At 36.8% G+C, this 24,821-nt stretch overlaps 1 protein-coding gene across 4 annotated transcripts in view; it reads left to right on the top strand.

Moving 5' to 3' along the window:
• The window catches only part of elfn2a (extracellular leucine-rich repeat and fibronectin type III domain containing 2a), a 118,413-nt gene that overhangs the window by 48,113 nt on the left and 45,479 nt on the right, over positions 1–24,821 (top strand). For 2 of the 4 annotated variants that reach the window (XM_079891491.1, XM_079891493.1), the window contains exon 2: positions 5,020–5,246. The gene's annotated coding sequence lies outside the window, so the exon portion shown is untranslated. Of the gene's footprint in view, positions 1–878; positions 972–3,162; positions 3,183–5,019; positions 5,247–24,821 lie in introns of those variants that run through there. The other 2 variants (XM_079891492.1, XM_079891494.1) reach the window with 2 other exon arrangements.

Genomic DNA, 24,821 nt, shown 5'->3' on the forward strand with positions numbered 1-24,821 from the left:
AAGCTCCACCAAATTATCAGTCAAGTCATCATTTCCTCTCAGTAGCTCGCTGTATGTTCCACCTTAATGCATCGCCAGCGGCTGAGAAACTGTTTGTGGGATATGCCTGTTTGCTTTTTTCCTAAAGACGCTTTCAACAAAAGACCAGTCTTTATCCATTCAATGCAGGTTCTTAGCACCAGTCTGTTTTACCTGAATGACTATGTATGCTTCTCTTTTTTTTCTTCCTGGGCTCAGTAAACACTCCTTCACACTTCAAGGTTTGGGTGCGAACCAGAGACTTACTCTCGATTTCATATTATGACTGACATATGGCACCACAAAAGTGAGAACGGTATTTTAGCTTTTGCCAAATGTGGGAGGCATAAGACGCTGTAACAGGTTGTGGGTGTGGGAATCCTATCAAAGCGGAAAATACACTAAACCGTCTGATTCCAGATACCGTAGAGGTTCATTACCTGAAAAGCTGCTTCTGAATTCTACAGAAATATAACGTATATTAGCATTGCTATGAAAATGGATGTTGTTTATCTCTTTTCCCAGCCATAACAATTTCTTGCTCTTTCAATTGTGAATTAATCTTTTTATGGAGATTTTTTGATAGGTGTTTGTTTCAGTAGAGCAACTGAAGATAATCTAGGGTGGCAGTGAGATAGTCAGCATGTCAACCTTTTATTATTGATTGATTTATTTATTTTCACGCCACTTTATGGTCAGGGGTTCCTATGAACACACAATATGCAATCTTAAGTACTGTATGCTAAAAATGTTTGACAAGGTGTACAAGTCAATAAAACACCTAAAGCAAATACCATGTTATTCTCCATCTAGATATCCCAACAGGCCAGGAAGTGATATGACCCACACTTACTCATGCCTGCCCATTTGAAACCCACGTCTGAGGGGGCATGTATGAATGGACATGACGCTTTTGACAATGCATGTTTCTTGGGTGAAAAATGGATAATCAAGTAAGTCTAGTGGAACAGAGTGAGAAAAATAATAGATAGACACCTTGACACTAGTAGCTGCTGAAGGCTACATGATACCCGCCATGTAAACATCTCAAAGTCATCGCAATGAAGGTCATATGACAGCTGTTTTGTTATATGATGAATGTACTTAACTCGAAAGCATCTGCGAAGACCTTTCACGTCAAGCTTACACATCTCTTCAATCAAATCTCACGTCAAAAGAAGTTAAAAGTCAAAAATTAGAGCTTTAATTCGGGATGCACAAATCATTTTTGAATAAACAAACCTTTAAATCACACCTATCGGCTTGTAATTCATCTGCAAGGTGAAACGCAGCAGGACATGACCCGTCTTCAAAGACACAATGTGTATTTTTTTTGCCACTGAAGTGACGGTATAGCACTCCCGCTCATGTCCTTTGATGGAGCATCAATGGGGGGTGATTTATTTTCCAAAGATTGATGTTCAATCACAGCGTGTTTGTTTAGAGTGATGCTGTCTACTTTTCTGTGGCCACAGGCGGTTGTGAACACCTCATTGTGAGTCATCACCGGCTACACCGCCTGCTCTTATTACTGAGATACTGTAATTAGGCACATATACAATCTCATTGGCATTGAGAAAATGCACTTACTTTGCTAATGTCAAGATTTGATAGGTAGTGGGCGTTTTTGACGCACTAGCTGTCGGTAAAGTAATGCTTGGTCTTCCGAAAGTTTGCACAAAGAGGTCGGATGTGGAGGCAGGTGAGTAGGAGACATAAAAGAAGTGGCGAAGCCTTGTTTGCCTTCAAGTATGTATGCAGACATGATCTGAAAATATAACAATTATGAACTAGAAGTAGAAGCTAGCCATAGCAGGACTACCGCATTTGTTCAATGACTTTTGCGTGATCTTAAAGCAGTGTGCAAATTCTTTTATGACTTGCAGTATTGTTGACTTTTTAAAGACATTTCTGTCAATAATTTTTGAGGTGCAATCTTGTGCAAACTAGTTTGTATTTTAGCGCCCCTAGTACTGTAAGGCTTAGCTAACCAGGAGTGGGTTTCCCGAAAGCATCGTTATCCAACTATGATCGCAATGTCCATTGAACTCTATTGGTAACGACGGAAATTGCGACCATAGTTGGCCAACGATGCTTTCGGGAAACGCACCCCAGCTCAAGATGGTTGGGTTGTTTAAATCTATTAGAAAGTAATACATAATGACAATACTTATATTTTGCTGCACCGCCGTTACTTGAGTAACAACCAAGAGGCAATTCCAGTCTCTCTCTTGAATCCAACACGGGAGTGACTTAAACTGCAATTCATCGACTGACCGCTAGAAACAGGCTCCAAAAGAGAGTCAATCCCATAGTTAATCCCATTTTAAAATGCCCATGTTTACAGCCAGGTACAAAAAGTAGTTTTGGTCTATATAGCTCATTTTGCCCGTCATGACAACTGTGAGGAGGGTGACGTCACGGACACTACGTCCATGGTAACAACTCATTAGGTGAATGTGAGTTTTCTTAGCGACCATCTTTTTAGCGATTTCCGACTTACTTTGAGTCTTACTTTGTAGTTACGAAAATATCGTCTGAACTTACTTGGAAGTATGGACTTGTACTTGGAAGGCTGTTTTGAATTCTTACTGGGGGGTTAAAGCTTTAAAGGAATAGTTTAATCAAACATAAATTCCACAAGTTATGCTAGTACAAACAAACCTCTTACACACTGCTTTTATGATGAATCTTAGTTGCATAAGATCTCTGTGGCCTTGGATGCTCATAGCGACCACACGAGAGAGAAAAAAAATACATCTAATTATCTCATTGAAACCTCAATAATCTTTCTTTCATCAAACTAAGTGGGATAATTGTCCTCGTGAGATAGAAATATTGAAATTTATCACATTGCTGCGAGGTATTTGCACAATAATTGGACTTGTTGAAACACAGGTATTTAACTGCACAGCAGTTTGTCTGAAAAGGACTGATACTGCATAGGTGAAAAGAGAAAGATGGAGAGGTTGTTGTGACATAAACAGTCATAGCGAAAGGAAAGAGCTTGTCCTGTGAGATTTTAACTTGATGTTTGGGTCTTTCCTCGAGGGGTTTTGAGATAGACAGAGGAACTGGACTGGGAAATTAAGAATAAAGAGAAGACAAGTGCGACAAGCGGGGGTGCAGAAAGAGAGTGAGAGAGGTCGACAAAATAACAGAAGGTAAATAACAAGTATGGTTGATTGCCACTGACAGCACTGAAGAGGTAAATATGAAGCCTTGTGCTAGTCAACACACTCACAAATCGGAGATATTAACATCTCATATCTGAAGCTCCACAGAAGACATATTTGAGATTACAGGGCTCTTATTTTCAGGCGAAACACATGAGAATCTATTTGTTCTGCATTTAATTTCATTGCTGCCTAGGAGAAACAGTTGAGACTTGAGATATTATTTTTGCTTTGCTATTTATATCTATAGTGTAGAGTTACAGTAGATATACAGGTGTTTATCCATGTAGTAAGTCTTACTTAGGTCTTCTTTTCGTGACATTATCTTTTCATGTGTTCCGACTGTCCGTGCTTTCTTTTTTTGATCTTGTTTGTCGTTCAGATACTCACTTCCTGTCTGTCGTAGACTTATGTTTCCTCCTAAATCCCATCCATCGCTCCCTCTCCATGTGGTCACGGCTTTCTGCTTCGCATTGATTGCCAGCCACGCTGGATCGAAACATCATTTTCATCTTTGCTCCAGCTCGCTCACATCCACTTCCGTCCTGCCCTGCTTGTTTTCATCTGCTTTTGAATAATCACAACTGACCCCTCTATCTATCTATCTATCTATCTATCTATCTATCTATCTATCTATCTATCTATCTATCTATCTATCTATCTATCTATCTATCTATTGTCTGATGAATCCATTCGATAAACTAAGAGTGTGGCCACTTCGAAATAATACTTTTTTTTTTTGCAGAATAGAACAAAGCGACAGCTTGTCCATGCCCTGATACTTATTATACAGTACTTCTTATTTTACATCTTTCGATCTCTCTTATCTGACTTTCTGAATTCCTTTCAAATCCGTCTGCCTTATTCAAATGACATCATACGTCATATCCAATTTCTCTTTCTTTCCTGTCTTTTTATCACTTTCCATCTAATAATAGTTTCCTCTTCATCTCCTTCTCTCTCTTTCTGTCTTTAGAAAGAGTCTGGATGGGTCGATGAAAGAGGATATGATGTGAAGCGCGTGTGTAAAGTCGTTTTTTCTGTGGTTCAGTGGTTTTTCAACTATGATCACTTTTCGCACTGATTATTGATTATCCTTAAAACAATTTCACACTCTCTATTTTGTTTATTGAATTCTAACAACAGTGTATGTTTCTTGCACACCTCAAATTATGTATTGTGTTTGGCAATGTTCTCTGGAAATAGCATCTCAAATTTTAAAAAAATAAAATGTTTCGTCTCTGTCTCACTAAGCCTAATTTAATTGCTTGCATATATCCTAAATACACACAATTAAATAATGTTTATATTTATTTACTATAATAAATTTATATGTATGTTTTCACAATGTTTATTTATTTGACTCTGTGAATATAATATATATATATATATATATATAGACACACAAAACAAGAAAAATCTGAAGTCCATTAGTAGAAACCAGATTGGGATGTAAAATTGTATCTGGCTCTTTCTTTTTTTTTTTCATTTGTATATCTTACTGCTACTGATCAAGTATTCATTCAGATCAAAGCATCTCTCATTATCATCTGCCATCTAAATTTCTATTTTTTTCATGTTTGCTGCCAGACTTGATTGTATGTGCTTTTGTACTCTGAAAAAATCACGGCTTATATGTTGAAGAAAAACAAACAAACCGTTTTGATGGCCTTTTGCAGTTGGCAAACATCTAGGCCGTAGAATGAAGTGTGTCTGTGCGTGCACGATAACAAAATGGGATCACTTGGAATGTTGCATGCAATATGTTTGTTGAATGTCATCAAATTTTTCTTTTCATGTTCTTTTCCTCCATTTTTTTCCCCAGTGGACTTTCACAGAAGATTTTGAAGGTGTTTCGAACGCAGGGTCTTCCCTGATTGGTCGTGAGGTTCTAAGTGGGCAAAGCTGTTTCTGTGGCATAACTGACCTTTGGATGTGAAAAGTGTCAGCAGGGTCGCACTGAAGAAAGAAGCCTTTGGATCCATCCAAAATATCCTAAACATAGAGGGGAGTTCAAATTTCACCTTGAATTCTGATTTATAAGAGTGAAAGGTAAGAACTTTTAAATACCACAAACTTCTTAAAACTTTAAAGTGAATAGATGTTTTTGCTCCTAAACATCAGAACTAATGATAATATGTGCAAATATGTGCTAAATCTTGTGCTTTTTCGTTTTTCTGTGTGTAGCACCTGCATAGCGTGTACAGTAGTTGCAGAAATTCCCTGATTATTATTCAGCTTTTGCAAAGAGGCTTGTATCTGAATGATGTGGCAATTAATGATATTGGAAACTGTTATAAACAGTTTGTGTATAACGCAGTGTTTCTTTGAAAAAAGCTGCAGTCATATACGAAGAGTTTTCCATCTTCTCCCTGGTCTTTATGTAAATTTTTTGTAAAAATTAGGGCTGTCAAACGATTAATCGCGATTAATCGCATCCAAAATAAAAGTTTGTGTTTACATAATATATGTGTGTGTATGGAGTATAATTATTTTCTATATATAAATACACACACATGCATGTATATATTTAAGAAATATTTGCATGTATATACTGTGTATATATATTTATATTATATATAATTTATATTATATATAAATATTTTATATATAAATAACACATTTTTCTTAAATATATATGCATGTGTGTGTATTTATATATAGAAAATAATTATACACCGTACACACACATATATTATGTAAAAACGAACTTTTATTTTGGATGCGATTAATCGCGATTAATCGTTTGACAGCCCTAGTAAAAATATTTGCTTGCATGACTGCACTTATTTAAATATTTTTTAAAAATATGACATGAAACCTGGTTGCTTTACAATTTTGAGTTCATTGAAATAAAACATTTGAGTTACTACAATGAAGGAGATTGGTTTAATCAACAGAAACTCAAAATATTATGTTATCTAAAACACAAATTATCTAAGTTGATTTGACAATAGAAAAAGAAAATGTTGATAACAAAAACATTTTTTTTTTCAGTGTAGGAATAGACATTGTAAAGAATTCTACAGTAGTTCTGATCCAGTGGCTTAAATATTTACTGTTTTAATCAATCATTTATAATTAATGATTTGAAGGTTATTTTATATATTGTATAATAAATATATTGTAATAAGGTTTATTAGCAGGCGGAATCTACATTGTGTTCAAAAGCCTTTATAAAAACGATATAAAAATCTTTTTTTTCCCAACTGGTTCTTGATTTCAAGCCCTACTGATGAATGCACACAGCTGTGCCAGCATAAAATATTTTTAGCCAGGATGTAATCGTCCCAGCCAAAGGTGCAATTTGCTTGGCTATGAGTATTTTGTATTGCCTAATCTCTCTCTTTGTCATTATCTTTCTATTTGTCAGACAGTCAGGTGATAACATTTCGTCTGATGCTCAAAACAAACAGACACTCTTACTCAGAAATCGCCAGACAGTCCCTGCTGTTCTCCTTCTGTGATTTCTATTCTGAAACTGAGGTCCAACTGAAAAAGTCTGCCAGCCAATGGGGGACTGTTTCTGAACTTGAGCGTAAGCGTGTTGGTGTTTGGTACACTTTGGCGTGTAGTGTTACAATAAACCCATTCTTCTTTAATAAAGAAAAATGTGTTCAACTTTTTTCAGCAATATAACGTCCAATAAAAACCATTCTGTTTCTTGTTCCAATGACAGCCTGCAGAATGGCAATAAAAAAATCAGTTAAACCAAGAGCAAAAAACCTAATATACCTCATATATCCACATTATATGTAATGCTAGGATTAACTTACGCTCTCATGAAGGCAGTAATGGCTTGTAAGGCGGAGGTAAACATTTCACACGAGCGAGAACCCTAAATTAGTTCATTTTCTGCTGTGTGTTATAGTGCTTTTCCACATTTTTCTCGATTCACAGTGGTTCCAGAAGGCAGGATTTATTTGCTTGTCTTTAACTCCAGTTGTTTCGAGGGGTTTTCTTTTGTTTGTAGCTTATCCTGAGGGTTTAGAACCAAAGGGCCAGTCATTGTAGGGTAGCCGTCAGTCAGTCCAAAATTCAATAACTTCATTTGTACATGTAGAAAATACATTCACTCAGTCCCCAAGGCCAAGAGAGAAGGGCTGAAAAGAAAAGCCTGCTGATCAGATTTTTATCCTATTTATAGACTATTATGATTCAAAGTGACTTATGGTACACTTACTACAGGGACAGTAGAATAATAAGTGGTCAGAAAACGGAAGGGTTGTTGGTTGTTTGCGTCTCTGCAAGGGTCATTTAGTTTTTTATCACTTTGTTTCTTGCTCCAAATTGCGCCAAAGACACAATAGTGATAGATTGTTGAACTTGATATACCCTTCCACGTAGCCTGACTTGTCTTTACCTGTCGGTTCACATTGCAGTGTATTCTATCCAAGAAATGCAGCAAGAGGCCGTCCTCAATTTGGTTTGTTTTCATATGATTTGATGCCAATAAACCTGGAGAACTTTGACAAAATCCAGAGATTTAGTTCTTCCTGAGAAAGTTGTATCAACCCCGGTATCTTGTGAACATGACTTTGCTTCAAGACTGACTGAAATCAAATATGATTCAATTCTATATCTCCCTGGAAATTAAAGAAGTGACTCATCCAAATGTATATAGACAGCAATATTTGGACATAAGAAACCAATTCCCTTTTCACGTACCTATATTCACAGATGGTTCGAAGGTGGAAAATGGTGTAACGGCAGCAATGGTGACTGGACATCAACGGTATGGAATTCATATTCCCAAAACAGTGCTCAACTGAAGCACGTGCTTTTAGCTTTGGACCATATTGAAAATACACAACATCCTTATTCTATCATTTTTACAGACTCACAATCTTGCCTTCAAGCAATGGACACTTTAAAAATTGATCATCCTTTAATGGACTGCATCTTAACCAAAGTGGATTATCTACTAAATCAGGTCTTCAGTATTATCTTTTGCTGGGTTCCAGGCCACGTTGGACTTTCAGGAAATGAACGAGCTGATGCAGCTGCTAAGGAAGCTCTTAATCAGGAAGTTAATGAATGTCAAATTCCTCCCTCGGATATCAGACCAATTATTAATCGATACATATTAAATGAGTGGCAAGAAGAGTGGAATATGTGCAAGAATATCAAGCTAAATGAAACTCATCCGGAAATTACAAACTAGACTTGATCAAGTGGTTTACACCAGATGTCGTATAGGTTATACAAGTTTGACCCTTGCTTTTTTGCTTAAAGGTGAAGACCCAACTTTATGCATGTTTTGTACGATTCCCCTATCTGTTAAACATATTTTATAAGATTGTCCTGGACTTAATACAAGTAGAATGCTCTTTTATGAAGGTACCTCACTTAAGGACTTATTTAGTAAGATTATGCCTGAAAAGGTTTTGGATTTTTTATCATATGTTAATTTTAAAAATCTTGTATAACATGACTTGCTGTTTTTGTTTGTTTGGTTTTATTGTATTTAGATATTTGTATTTTTGTAATTGAATTTTTGCCATGAAAATAGCTTTGAATGCTGACATGGCACTAAATAAAACAATCTGAATCTGTATCAAGGCTGACTTATAGAAAAACCTGTGTGCCCTTAATCAATAAAGTTGCAGAAATGTAATCAAATTCGATCTTGACATATTGAGAAAAGTCCATTCCAGTTTTGTCTGTATATGCATAGTCTGTCAGTGTCCCACTTGAAGCTGAGACTAACTGCTAGGCTACAGCATTCCATTTACCTTTGCATGGTGGACAGTATTAAGAACCCCTATCTCTAGGGGAGCATCTTTTAGGACCGAGCAAGGTCTAGCGGGTAAAGATTTGGGGTTGCACACTCAACTGTGATGACCTGCTGACAGAGGCTCTTAGAGATTTTATCCATTAGCTCTTGAGGAAGGTACTGTAACTTGTCTTCTCATCACTGTGTATCATCTCCATCTCTTATCATACACCAGTGCTCCTGTCAAATCTACTTGTCAGCACCCTAGATTGCTTTGGTAACATGTTTCCACTTGTGCAATGAGGTGCTATTGAGTGTGTGTTGCTGCGTAAGAGAGGCTGCTTGGAAACTCGAGCATTTGTGTGTGGCTCTGATGGGAACAGCCGATACATGCTACTTTAAATTTTCGGCAGCTACACTGTAGATAAGGGGCTTTCAGACAAACTGTTTGGGACTTTGTGTGTGTGCTGGGTTATCCAAAATAAATGTGGCCTTTTATGGTACTGTGTTAGCAGCCAATTCCTTTCCTCTTTCTCTACTTTGGCCCTGACTTCTAAGGCTCGGCGGGACATTTGTTACCTGGACTTCTTACTGAGTCTTAGCCTTGAAGAGATAAGGACTAATTTGATCATCACGATGAAGAATCGCCCTGTTCTTCGAAGCAAAACTCATTTGAGACTCCTTGTTAATGAGAGCAGTGGGTCTTTGTGCTTGTTTAGCTGTTTGTTCATTTGTTTGTTATGCAAGAAAAAGAGCCAAGCCCGATAGACTGGAAACCCTGCCAGTCCCGGTGGAAGGTTTCCAATGACTGCTCAATCATTGGCTAAGACACCTGTCTGGGGACCAATGAGAGGGTGTTACCGGGCAGAGCTCCACCCAGGGCCCTCCACGCTAAGCTCTTCCATCTTTCTCTCCATCTAGTGGATGGTTAGCCAGCACTAGTTGCCAGGTATTTTCCCCTCCAAATTCAGGAGCAGCTCAGTCAGGCTTGTAGGCAACCCCATTGTGCGCCATCCTCTCTCTTAAATAAACGTCCATCTTACATTGCCCCCCTTCAACCTCGCCTCTCCAGCCAAATGCCCGCACTTCCCCATAGTGTGCTGCTTTAGTGGGGTCTTCACCTTGTTGTACAACACCATAGTTGCTATTGCAGCTCATTGTTGGTGTGTGAGGGAAAAGGTTGGTGCCAGATCTGTGTAAATTGGCATCCTCTATTGGTTTCCAGGGATGGGGAAATCTTCTCTGGCTTCTCCACCCCAGTGGCTCATCTGCATTAGCGTCGTGCTAATCTTATTAGCTTCTTGTTATTGAATCCTGCAGGATTTTTGCCTGCTGCTACACGCATCGCGCTGCATATTACACAGTCCCCCCTCCACTGAGCCGCAGGATTGAGAGAGTGTGACAAGAGATGAGGAAACAGGGAATGAGACGGGAAGCAGAAAGGATAGAAAATTTGACTGGCCCTCCACATAAGTTCAGATTCAATGTGATATATGCTTACCTGTCATGTGCTTGAGGAACCCGCTCACTGTGTGAACATTTGTGTGTGTTTCCTGGCTCAGTGTTGCATGTGTTTCCCCTCGTTTCAATTGAAGGCTTTTCCTAAACCATTGCTTTCTCAGGGGAAACCCATCACTCTCTTTCTGCCTCTCTTTCACTCTCGTCTAAACAGAGAAGGCCATTGGCTCCTAACCTTTTACCTCATATACAGCCTCAACATTAAAAACAGCACTTTTGATTCAAATCTTTTTTTTTATAGAAACACAATAGCACATAGATATGAGAAAGATGTGCTTTTGAAACCGCAGTAAATATATTTGAATTACACAAAATTACCTTGCATCCGATTTGGTTGTTAATAACATATCAAATTACCTGCGATTTCATCTTTACTGGGAACCCTTTTTTTTTACTTTCTCAGACAGGAAAGACATCACTGTGTTTGTAGCATGGATAATTTGATTGCTGCTATGAGAACTGGAAACCTCCAGGTTGTGAAACCCTGGGCTAGAGTGTAGCTTTAAATCAGGGTTTCTCAAACTCGGTCCTGGAGGGCCACTGTCCTGCACAGTTTAGCTCCAACCCTGATCAAACACACCTAGCTGTAGGCGCATTTCCATTAAAGATTTGCGCAGAACTTTTGCGATTTTTTTCTAAATATCGACAAAAAACTATTGCGAAATGACGCCGTTTCCATTAACCGATGTTATGCGACTAAAACGGCATTTTTTCCTCTCGCGATAAGTCATTCCAAAAATCATGGCAACGGACGTTGGTAAGTTTATGTATATGTCACAGCCACGTACCGCACTAGACGTTATTATTATTATTATTATTATTAATGGAAGGAAACGTAGGCGTGTTATCCAAGCATTAATGGCCAAGGAAAGACCCTTAAACTGTGAGCGGCACATATGAGGAGTTTTTGGGTGTTTCTCCCTCATTTCTGCTCCGAGGTCTTGATTGTGGCATTTCTTTGAGGTTTAGAATCCAGTATTTCTGTCATTCTTTCTTCTCAAGAACTGTCTCGAGTTCTGTCCAAACACACCGCGCCTTCTAAGTCAGCTGACCTGTAAATGCGCAAAAACTGTTTCCATTGCCGTTTTCCGAAATATTCCTTTTTCGAAATGCCTGAAAAACCACCTCATGCGAGCGCAAAAACTTTTTTGCGATAAATGGGAGTTTTTGCGAAATTGACGTGTTTTCATTGAGCGTATTTTCAATTCGCAATTTCAATTTGCGCAATTTGAAGGGTAATGGAAACGCGGCTTGTGAGTTTCTAGTGATCCTGAAGACATTGATTAGCTTGCTCAGGTGTGTTTGATCAGGGTTGGAGGTAAACTGTGCAGGACAGTGGCCCTCCAGGACCAAGTTTGAGAAACCCTGCTTTAAATGGTCTCAAACCTTGAGACTTCCTTTTCTACTTGTCTCTCTTTTGCTTTTGTATCTTTCTTTGCCTCTGCTAATTGCTGAAAATGAAAGTAATCTAACTTAAAGTCCCCCTGTGGTGAAAATTAAGCTTTTAATGTCGTTTATATGTCTATGTGGTGTTTTTAAATAGACAAACCATGTGTATTTTCATAAGTCAACACCATAGTATTTTCTCTTTAAAACTGCAGTAAACCAAAGACAGTCTAAAAAAAACGCGGTTTGAAATCGCTGGTGTTTCTGACGTCACAAACTACCTTGTTACCAGTGGAGGCGGGGCTAATTTGCATATTCATAGAACCACCTGTACTAAATGAGGCAAGGGTGTATAGTTACATTCAAGCTAATTTAAGGCATGAAGAATTTTAAGGAAAAAACACTTAAACATGTCATTTTGCATGACATAAAAGATGAAAGTTGAACGATGAAAGATAAAACTCATCAAAGATGAGTTTTAAGGGATTAAATGATTGACAGGGACTTCAGGAGAATTCAGGAGAGGTTTTTTTCCCTTTCAAAAAGCCTGTTCTGCAGAAAAAGACCTACTGAATTTCCAGGCTGGTTTATGATGTGTAATACTGATTTGCCAAAGTAAATCGTAGATACTAGCAAGGCAACCAAAATAGCACGATTTTGTAAACGGGAAATGCAGAAGATGTTTAAAAATCAATCCCGTTCCTTCGTGGCAGCTGTAGGGTAGAATACATCTTAGACATCTGTGGCTTACACATGACTGTTGTCCTGCTGTTCTCAGTAATTCTTCTTGGTTGGAGGGTATCAACTCAAAGTGATTAATGACCACATGAGTCTGAGCTGAAGATGCCACTCGACCTCTTGAATTCTGCTTGACTTTGTAAACAGTCGCTGTAAATTACAGCTGTTCTTTTGATGTCCACAAGCAGAGACCAAATAACCCATTACTCTGATCGCTGCAGTGTCACTTGAATTGCAGAATTGAACAGGGATGTGGGGTCAGTTGCTCCTCTATTACATTGTGAGATTGTAAATAATTGCATAAACTGGTCCCAGAACAGTTTGTTCGTTTTTTTTTTAGCAAATTTAGTTTTACACAAAACACTTAGGTGTAGACCAAAGGGAAAGATTTTCAACTAATTTTATTTTGGCCTGTGTATGCTGTCATGTGTCTTCAGAAGCCATGGATACTATATATATAGTGAAGTAAACGATTTTTCTTTGGGTTTTTCACATACAGACAACAACAACATTGTCGAAATGATCTGCGCATCCATCACTTTAAAGAAACACGAGACGCCTATAGACTGAACACGTAATACGCATGCGCATGACGTCACCGTTTTCACAAATTCCCATTTTGTCGTTAACATGGAGACGACAACGGTATCATTTTGAAAAACTTGCACTTTGAGTCCAATTGTGTGCATTTTCAGGCCCCCAAAACACCGTTGTGTGTAAATGAACGGCCAAAATGCATAAAAAGATTTCTGTTTTTAGTTGAAAACGGTGTCGTGTAAAAGGCCCCTCAGGCAGCCAAAGTTTACTAAATTTAAACTAAATTTAAAATTACTTCTGATTTCTGTTTTATTTCCAAATTAAGGTTTACATTTTTGACTCCATCATTGTTAGTTTTATGCAAGTTTTAGTTTTTCCCCCTTTTTTTCAGTTTTCCAGTTTCAGTTTATATGGTTATTTTAGAATTTTATGGCTGCCAAATTTAATTCGTAATGGTGTTTATTTTTTATTTGTTTTATTTTCAGGTTTGGTAAGTTTTTGTTAGTTTCTACTCTATTATTGTTTTTTTCCCCCCCCAGAGTTTTCTAGTTTCAGTTCATAGAGCTTTTTTTTCCTTCCATTTTTTGTTTGTTTTAGTATTTTTTGGGCTTCAAAAGTCAATGTGGTAACTGTTTGCAGTTTTTTTAAAACAGCCTTCAGTTTTTTTGGTTTGTTTTATAATATAAATATCTAAAGTTAATATTTGGCCTGAGTTAGTTTCGAAGTCATGAAAATGTATTTTCGTTAGTTTAAGATTTCACCAGTTGTGTTTTTATTTCAAATAATGAAAATGTATATTTCGTTAAGGATAAAAGTGCTGGTTTGTAATGACATAATGATTAGATATTGGTAAACTAACCCTTTACCCTCATTTACACAAGTAGGACTTGACGTTCTCACACAATAACAGGCCGATCATTGGATTTTTGGGTTTAAATGGTGTTCTGTGAAGAATAACGGACATTGCTCTCGGAACATGTAAATCACGTTGTGATGGGGGATTTGTGTCATCGTGGACTCTGCATGACTCTGTATTAGTACCACTCTATAATTGGCTTTCTCTCGCTTCTGATAGTCACGACTGGCGCACTCACAAGTGTGCCTGGCACCCCCCACAAAGTTCTGGTCATATTTTTCTCAGTATGTGTTTGTTTCTGTTTTTGTCTGTGACTAAGAAAGCCAGTGAAAATAAAACCGACAAGCGGCGATACTGACAAAAACAGGCGCAATAAAGAGGACAGAACAGGAGGAGATAATGATCACAATGGTGCCACATCAAAACCGTAATGAGACAGACTGGCTGCATGCAATAATGCAGCTGTGGAGCAGGCATGTTTTTTTTTTTTGCTGTGGGGGGTTAAGGGGGCTATTTTCAGGCCGGTTTGTTCTGTCAGTGGGTGGGACTGGTTTTGACAGCAATGATTTTGTTCTCATCGGCTGCCTGGTCTGACTGCTGGAATTACAAAAAGGGAACAAAAAGAGAAAAGGCACGTGAAAGAAATATTACAGGAGTGAATGGGAGCGAACTGATGGGGGGGGGTAAAGGAATGAGTCAGGGGGATGAAAGGTAGTTGAATGGAAGAGGAAATGAGAGGAGGAAAGGAATGATAAAGAGCGAGAGGGCAGGTGATTAAAATGAAAGGATGGAGGTGAGGAGAAAGGAACATGGACTGGGGCCATAAAAGCAGGTGAGTTTGAAGGAAATAGCCAGAGATAGAGAGAGAGAGAGAGAGAGAGAGAGAGAGAGAGAGAGAAAGAGAGAGAGAGAGAGAGAGAGAGAGAGAGAGAGAGAGAGAGAGCAAATAGACTAGACAGGAAGGTGCGAGGTGTGTGTGGGTTTTGCAAACCTTATGGGACACCACGTTCCTTATTTTTTGTGCTTTTTTATTTTATTTATTTACAAATATCGTTGTAATAATGTGAATCAATTACAATAAATTGTATTCGTTATATTTCAATCATAATATATAAATTGCAAAACAACTTTGCATAAATGTTGTTGTTTGCTATACTACTTCTATTATTATTATTATTATTATTATGCAATCTAAATAGTCAATAATGACAACAACAATAAACATTTATTTTTGTTATAAAACAACTAAATAATAACTCTTATTATTGTTCTTAAAACAACTACTAACAATTATTATAATTATTATTATTCAAAGGTTTTTGTGATATAAATCGTCAATAATAAACAAACAACAATAATGATGATGATAATAGTAATTGTTATTATTTTTCTTAAAAACAACTACTAACAATTGTTATTATTATTATTCAAAGTTTTTTGTGATCTAAATGGTCAATAATATACAGATGATGATGATGATAATAATAATAATATTAATATATTGTTAATGTTCTTAAAAACAACTACTATTTACAACTATTATTATTATTATTATTATTGACCAGTTACATCACATAAAACATTTAATAATAATAATAATAATAATAATTGTATATTGTAGGTTATAAAAAAAAAAAAAAATTAGATTCTGCATGAATTTAAACTATCTCATTTAAAATATTTAATTTGTATTTAATTAATTGTATTTAATTATATATACAATTTTAAAATAATTAAATTATTAATTATTGTGCCTGTTATATCAAATACATTGTGGATTCATTACTATATATATATATATATATATATATATATATATATATATATATATATATATATATATATATAAAATTTTTTTTTTTTTTTTTTTTTTTTGGGGTGTGTATATAATTTCCATGAAGAATCTTTAACATCCATATAAACTTTCCATTGCACAAAAGGTTCTTTATAGTGGGAAAAAGGTTCTTCAGGTTATTCAAATAAAAAAATTCACACATAAAAAAAAAATTTGGTTCTGTTCACAGAAAAGGTTTTTGGGGAACCAAACATGATTCTTTATTTTAAGGAGAGAATTGTGTAGAAACGTGAGCTGGATCTGAGAGAAAGATAATCGGAGAGATAAAAATGTTTAATTTAACAATGACAGTCATTATATGTTCACCAAAATACAAAAACAAACATGATAACTTTTGCAACCAGATTGTAGCTTGCATTTAGGCTATATCTTGTTAGCATAGCGCCTGAGCCCTTGGCTAGTAATATAAATGTTTTTCTCTCACTTACGCTTTGAAAGTTTGTTAGAAGCTCCAGATCTTACGAGATCCACTGATCAAAAGATTTTGTCTGAAATGTGTGACTCTTCTCACATAATGATTATATTTAGAATATAATCATTCTTCTTCTACAAGATCAGAGAGAGAGCGTACAAGAGCGAGCGAGCATGTGACGGAACAGATATTGCATGCGTTTGATTACTAACAGTTGGTGTTGGGTGGCCGCCCACTCTCGATTATACGTACAGTATGTTTCTTCCGTCTTTCATCAGTTGGTCATTTCAGGGCGGTGAGATTGCACACTGATTTCTCATCATTAGTTCCCCACGGCCGTAACCCCCTCTCTCCCCTTAACTTCTCATCTACTGTGAAAAAAAATATATTCTCCTCCTCAAGCCTGGGGTGAAGATATGACATCAAATCCTGAGTATCTACAGTAACTGAATTTTAAAAGCGTTTTGAGAATCCCAAAAAGTATTATTTGATTTTTGAAGTTATTCCAAATAAATGATTTTTGTGCAAGGTTGTTTTTTCCCACCCTGCATCACAAAGCTTCTTTATGTTTTATTCATGAGAATTTTGACTTTTAACGTAATACAGAGGATTAGGAGCAAAGGCCTGGTCTTATACAATGTTTTATTTTGTCGAGATGCTTAAAAGAGCACGCACAGTTTGTTTCTCTGTATTTTTGCCTTCCCCCCCCCCCCATTTTTCCATGATGTCATGTGTAAATAATGTAAGTCCTGTAAGTAAATAATGTAAAATCTCTATGCTATGGCACTTGGTTTTCTTGTGATTTGTGCTGAAAGGAGTGTTGACCGTTTTGTGCATTGTGAAATACACCCATCACCTCTCTGGCCAAGACGTCAATAATGCTGAGCATGTTTGCTTCTTAACCAGAGGGAGCGATCGTTACGTTGAATAATTAGCATGCGTATCCACCTCTCTTCTCACTCCACAGGGAAAGGAAGAAAAGGTGAAAGCTAGGGAGAGAGGCGTTAATTGATATACGTTCCACTCTCTTACGACTTACTTTTATAGGTTATCACCGAACAAGCGACTAATTTAACATTCACGACGAGGGAGGAGTGACCCAAGCGACCAATTAAAGGCTTTTCCGAATGAATAGAGACCTCTGATAGGAGGATATGGCATATGGACCTGGTCTTGAAGCATCTTGTCTTGAGTGAAAAGCTCCCTGAGGAGGCATTCTATGAAAAAGGTCACACGTAATAGGCTGTGTCGTGAGCCGTGTGTGTGTATCTTACCATTTAAGTGTGTGTGTGTGTGTGTGTGAGTACCTCTGTTGTAAAGTGTGATGGTAGATGATCTTTTGCACCCAGAAGGAAAAGACTTTTGTTGTCACCCTCACTCAGTAATGGGCACCAGTGGGATCGGCACACATGAACAAACTGGCAAAAAGGGAAAGATATGAGACTAAATTTAAAGGATATTTTTGTCACTCCATTGACACTCGAAATGTCTAAGATGAAGCGATGCTCGGCTAAAAGAGAGAACAAGGGAGATGGAGATAAATAATATAGTTTCACAAAATCCTGGGCCTGCTCCTCCAAAAGCTATCCCAGTGTGTTCTTCTGCTCCCCTTCTTCATTAATGTGGATGGATGGGCTGGGAGCCAGAGGAATGGGGTGTTTCAGGAAAGTCAATGAGGTTCTAAATGCTTTGATTTCCCTTTTGGGAATGAGACATAAACGTTTAGACGTGTCTAGTGCTGGTGGAACTACTTTGAAACTAGCTTTTCAAGCTATGTGTTACTCATTCAGCCAGTCAAGTTTGCCTTTTAGCTACATTAGCTACACTACGCTATGCTATACTGCACCTCGGTTTATGGTAGCTTACTAAAAACTGATGGACATGGTCAATAGTACCTACACCAAACAGCATAAACTGTAGGGCATTGATGTTATACTGCTAAAACAAACCTTTGCTATAGCCATTTATTGCATTTATTGTTATTTTAGGTGACATTTTACGAGAGTGTGCTTGATTATTACCTCAGGTTGTTTGGCTAATGCTGTTAGCGCAATAGGTTTTATGTTGTGATCGAAAACTGTGATATAGCATTTTGTCACGCTTTGGTCAATAGCCTAGTTGCTAACACCAAATAACATCAATGAAAAGTTTAAGCTTCTTGTCTGTGTCTAACCATTTATTGCATTTTTAGAAGACATAGTGTGTGTTTGATTATTACTTCAGGTTGTTGGCTAATGCTGTTAACGCAATGGGTTATATGCTGTGATCAAAAACTGTGATATAGCATTTTGTCACACTTTGGTCAATAGTTGCTAGAACACCACAGCATCAATGCCAACATGCTTCTTGTCTGTCTCCAGCCATTTATTGCATTTTTAGAAGACTTAAAGGGAGAATGTGTTTGGTTTGACTAATCCTGTTAGCACAATACATTCTGAAATAGAATTTTACTTTGCTCAATAGTTCTAGTAACACCAAACAGCAAACGTTTGGCATTGAACTTTCTTATCTGTTTCTGCTAAAACATACCCTACTGTATAACCATTTATTGCATTTTTAGAAGACATGTAAAGAGAGAGTGTGTTTGATTATTACCTCAGGTTGTTTGGCTAATGCTATTAGCACAATAGTTTGTGTCAGAAAAAAAGTGATATAGCATTTTGTCAAACTTTGCTCAGTAGTTGCTTTACCAGACACTATCAATGCCAATAGTTTGTTTCTTGTCTGTTTCCACTAAAACAAACGGTTGCTATAGGCATTTGCAATTTTAGGAGAGTGTGTTTGATTATTACCTCAAATGTTTGGCTAATGCTATTAGCGCAAATTGCAATACAATTGTGACAGCTGTGATGTATCATTTTGTCTTACTTTTCTCAATAACCAACAACAAACCGTATAAACTCTTGGCATTGATATGTCTCTTTCTTTTCAGCTAAAACAAACCATTGCTATAGCCATTTATTGCATTTTTTTGTGTGTATTTTATTGCCTGAGGCTGTTTGGCTAATGCTGTTAGCACAATACATTGTTACAGAAAACTGCAATTGCACTTTGTCATGCTAAATTGCGAATTGTTGGAAAAAGAAGCCTGTTACCGCTAAATCTAATTTGCTTTGAAAAAGTTCACTTACTGTATACTGAAAACTGCAGTTACTGTAGGTTTATAACATTTCTTCTACTCATCAACACTGATCCTGTAAGCTACACTTTTAATGAAGCTTCATGGAGTTTGTTTACAAATAACTAATTAGCAGTGTTAGCATAGATCTCAAATGCGGAATAGGACCAAATCCAAACACTAGCCTTTCTGCGATTTTATAGCCTTAGATGTATTAGTTGTGAATTTGGCTATATTGGAAAATCAGCTAACCTCCAGTCTGAGTGGGATGATTGATTCAGTGTAGACATGAATGAGAATAGTGTTGTTATTTTTCATTAAGGACCACTGAGTAATAACGAATGTATTTCAGGACTGTGGTTCACAATTTGTGGCCTAATTCATTCTTTGTTCATGTTCCTTTCGAGCATTGAATCGCAACGATTAGCTCAGGGTGGCTCTCTCATGGGTGAAGAGCATTTAACCCGGCGAGGTAACTGCTAGTTGTCGGTACTGCTGTTTTAAAAACTTGCCCCTGGCTCTTTTGAAGAATATTTATTCATGTAATTAAGCGTATTGACATAATACAAGAAAATGAGTGCGTATCCTTGGTATTAGGAGGCAGCCTTCATTTCTTTTTAATGATGCTACAGCTAATCATGTTTCAAAATCTAATAATAAGAAAAACATTTCAGTTTGTGGCCACAAGCATACTCTAACGGTAAGTTTAATGACACTCGCTAATATGTTTAAGCTAGTTGTCTTAATGTTAGCCATCAGGTAGACCTTTTTTTTTTTGAACACAACATTACGAAGTCATGGTATCTCCTCAGTCATGCTTTAGGTTGCTTTATATTCAGGTTAGTGTCTTGGGTTAAAGGAAGTTCACAGGAAGTGGGACGGTAGGATAAGGTGATATTCTGAAACACCTTCTTCATCTGTATTGAACGTAGTATGTGTGTGGTGGTGTGTATGTGTCACATTTGATACGGCTGGGGCCAATTACTTGTCTTGTGGCTAAACCTGGACCATGTCTGATTACCTCCTAATCTCATACACACACATCAGCCGCAGTGAGACACCTAAGCTTACACACACACACACACACACACCCCTTCTCCCTCTCTCTGTGGTCATTTTATCTTTCTAACACTGTTCTAAATCCTGTGGAATAAATGTAATGAGGAGCTTTAGGTATTTTTCTTTTTATAAGGAGATTGAGAAAGTTAATCTCTGTTATGTAGGGTTTACTTAGATATAGTTTGGGGACAAACTAATACGTCCTTAATTGGAAGAACTAATTCTAAATAATAGACATGAAATTAATTAAATTAGATTAAATGTAATTAAATATGTAAATGTATCATCATATCAATCATATATAATGTCATATATCATCCCATATCATATATCATATATCATATCATATAAATCATATCATGTCATAAATCAGGTTGTGTCATATATCATATCATATATCATATCATGTCATATATCATGTCATATATCATATCATATCATGTCATATATCATATCATGTCATGTCATATATCATCATATATCATATCAATCCTATCTCAAATATCATATATCATATCAATCCTATGTCATATATCATATCATATATCTCATATATCATATATTATGTCGTACATCATATGTCGTGCATCATGTCATGCCGTTTATCATATCATATCATATAATTTTTATATCAATCAATCACATATCATATCATTCGTATATCATGTCATGTCGTATATCATATCATATCAATCATATAGTATTGTATATCATATCGTATATATCATATATCGCATATCATATCATATCTCATATCATATCATCTAAGCAAATTTCAACAAAAAAAATCATAAATATACAACCAAAAGTCAAGAGATTTAGATATGAACCACATTCTCGCCTGATAATCAGAGACCAAATTATCTGAGCCATGAAGACAAAGATCTCCATACAATCTCAGCAACAAAAACCTTCCCAGTATCCAATGGAGTTTAATTGCAGTCCAGTTGGTGAGGTTGCACCAAGCTCACGGCAGGTTCGTTCTGCAGTCGTCAGCAGTGCTCCACTGTCAGGCCTCCATACAATCACCATCCATTGTAGTGGTCTTAAAACTGCGCAGTTGGATATCCAACCACTGCTTAATAAGACACAAAAGCCAGTGCGCGTTCTCCCCGCAGATCTCTTTCACACAACATAACAAGCTGCGGTTAATGAATGCAACAATGCAGGTTTATGATGCATCGAGCAGGGCTTGTCAGCCAGACAGCGAGATTTGTTCCATTTTATGCAGTGCTTAATCATTTTAAACCAGGGGCCGTGGAGATGCTTGACTGGATGCGGAACAACGGCTGTACGGCAGTTCAGATTCGGTTCATGGCGCACAGACTGCAGGATCGTATGGTGCTGTTTTTATGAGCACTCAGACATGATTCAATTTTCACCACCTAAATATATGCATAATTATGTAGGTGGACTTATTAGAGTGAAATCTAAAGGATCGTTCACACTGGTAGCCATTTTCAGTGACAAGGCGACTGGAAGTCAATCATTTTCAGGAAGAGTTGGCAAGTTGCAATGACAGTTGGCAATGCAACAAAGTTGAGTTCAGCTTAATGTAAACGTGCATCATAAACATAAAGGTTCTGTACTTTTTTTTTATTAAAAATTACATTAAAACATCACTCTCACCATCAGTGATTAAAATACAAGTAACACGTTATTTCGATAGTCCACTTTAGACATTCTACGAATTATAATGCAACTACATGTCAACTACCAGTCATTAGAGTATAAGTAGACTGTCTGATCTGCTTTATATCTGCTAAAGGCCCTGATATACTTCAAACGAAGTCATTTCGAACAAAATCCGGCCAAAGCGATGTTCGTTTGGAGTTTGTTTTGGTAGTTCGAAACAGCTTGCCAAAGTAAACTTTCCAGAAAAGAAAAACACCTTCGAACTACCATTGGTCGGTGGTGATTACATAATAGGTAGGTGTGGCTCTGAGGCTCCTCCTTCTTTGACGTGGAAATCTTCTCTGGTCTTCTGTTCAGTCCGTCGAGGTTCGACGTCTGCAGGTAAAAACTTGAATACACTGGAGAGCTGCTTTATAGTATAGAAACTGAAGTTGTAATTCTAAATTCAGTTTTTCATGTTTAATACTGTAAGCTGGTTGCTTTTTCTATTGTATAAAGTCCTATATAAATAAGCGTGACGTGACTTTACTAGAGTGCCGAATTGTAGCCCAGACAGCAACATGGTGCCAGATGTGGGCCGGATCTGGGCCGACACTATGTTGCTGTCTGTGAGAGCTGGTGCAAATATCCACATCGCTATGATTTGATGCTTTCTGAACTGCTGTTTTCTCACAGCTGTCTTTTTTTGTGTGCTCGCTAACAGCATCCCTCTTGTCACATTTTTCAAAACTTCTTTTCACCCCGAAGCGAAGAACGGAAAATAACTTCTCTGTGAGTATATCAGGGCCTTAGCACTTTATTTTGATGGTCCCCCAACAGTCATTCTTCTGACTTTAAGTCACTTTGCAAGTACATGTCAACTTATTCTACTAAACCTAACGCTAACCTAACAGTCTAGTAATACTCTAATGAGAGTTAGTCAACATGTATTACTTTGTCTAAAGAGGAATATCGAAATAAAGTGTACAAACATGCATCCAGTATATCAAAACTGTCACTATAACTAGCACATCATTTACGATTATTAGTGTCCGTCCAGTTTTAGTGTCTCTTTTGCATTCCTTCTATCCATATCTCTTTATCGCAGGTCAAAGCAAATGATTATTTTTATAGAGGCAATCTGCCTCTATGACTGTTTTAGTTACCAAGCAACATGGCGATCCAAGTTGGTGTATTTAGCTTAAATTAGATGCCGCTGATGAGATGAATGGCTGTAATGGAAAGCTTGAGCATTACATTCTTGTTTCATTCTACAAAGCACTCATTACAACAGTGACCCATAGCGGAGTCTATTAAAACCAAGCAGTCAAGTTCAGGCGCAGTGTGGGTGTTTGCAAACCGCATAATCCTTGTTTTCTGGTCTCCCTGGTCTTTTCGTTTATCACTAGTGGGGTTTTGCCAGAATGCGTTTATGTCTGATTCATGACCGTTTCAGGATCGGGCCTTGTTAGGGTGTAATTTGGAATCCCTTGCAAAGTACAGAGTGAAAGGAAAAAGGAAAACAGAATTGCAGCTCCCAAAAGGCACAAATAAAGTGGCTGTATTTTAGAGATGGCGAGAGGTGGGTTAATCAGGAGGTCTCCGTAGGAACTCAAACCCTTTTTTTTTTTTTTTTTGCATTTTGCAGTAATGTTTTTTTTTCTGAGGCACATTTATAAAAGCTACTTAAATGTCCTAATTTAACTAAGGCTTAATCCTGTCTTAATCTAAACCCTGTCTGTGGAACCGGGCCATAGTGTATTATATATGAGCTCTGTTGCACTTGGTTGGCACAACATAGTCTTTGTTTTTGTAAAACCAAGTTATTTGAGCTATGTTATTCACTTTGATTTTTAAAGCTCTATACTTTTGCTGAATGAAAAAAATAACCATCTCATTACTTTCTAATCTTATTTCTCCTAAGGTGTTAAAAAAAAAACATTTGAAACAATGCTGATGCTTATTGGGGTCAAATACATTTCATTATGTTATTATTAATTGACTTTGGCCTAGCACATTCCTGTTTTAGTTTTCAAAGCCATTTTTCACAGGTGCTTTTAAGATTTCTGTTACAACCTCTTTTGCAAAGCTATATTACATTTTGACAAATTCATAAAACAACCTGAACCCAAATGTGCTGATCAAACTGTTAAGGCCAGATTGAAATGATCTGGAACCTTGCTAAAAATTAATTTCCACCAGTAATTTCTAACATTGTGATCCATAGGAAGGAAATGCAGAGATGTAGGTGCGACACACACACACACACACACACCAGCAAAAGCATTAATAAGGTTTTGAAAACTTTTGAAAATCTTTTAAATGCTTTTGTTTTGTGTTTTGTTGTGCTTTTTTGTCTTTTTTTTTATTTGTTTTGTTTGGTTTTGTTGATTTTTTTTGTTTTGTGTTTTGTTGTTTTTTGTTTGTTTTGTTTCGTTTAGGTTTTTTGTTTTGTTTTGTTGTTGTATTTGCTTTTTTTGTCTAGGAATACATCTATCCAATCTTTTTTGGTTTCTGAAGTTTGTGATCACCCAATAGGCGTGTTTATTGATGTATAATTTGTATTATTGATGTATAATATAATAATATTTATTGATGTATAAATGTCAACAGATGTTTATCTATCTGACAAGAGAAAGTTGGAAGTTCAACATTATTAATCTTTGCCTAGTTAAAGGGTTAGTTCACCCAACAATGACAATTCTTTTCTGAACATATTTTTCCTGTTTTACAAAATTTGCATTGGCTCCCAGTTAAATTCCGTGTAAATTTTACTTTTCACTTACAAAGCACTTAACAACTTAGCTCCTTCATATCT

This window comes from Squalius cephalus (assembly GCF_949319135.1).
Source record: "Squalius cephalus genome assembly, chromosome: 13".
In the NCBI taxonomy this organism is placed as follows: Eukaryota; Metazoa; Chordata; class Actinopteri; order Cypriniformes; family Leuciscidae; genus Squalius; species Squalius cephalus.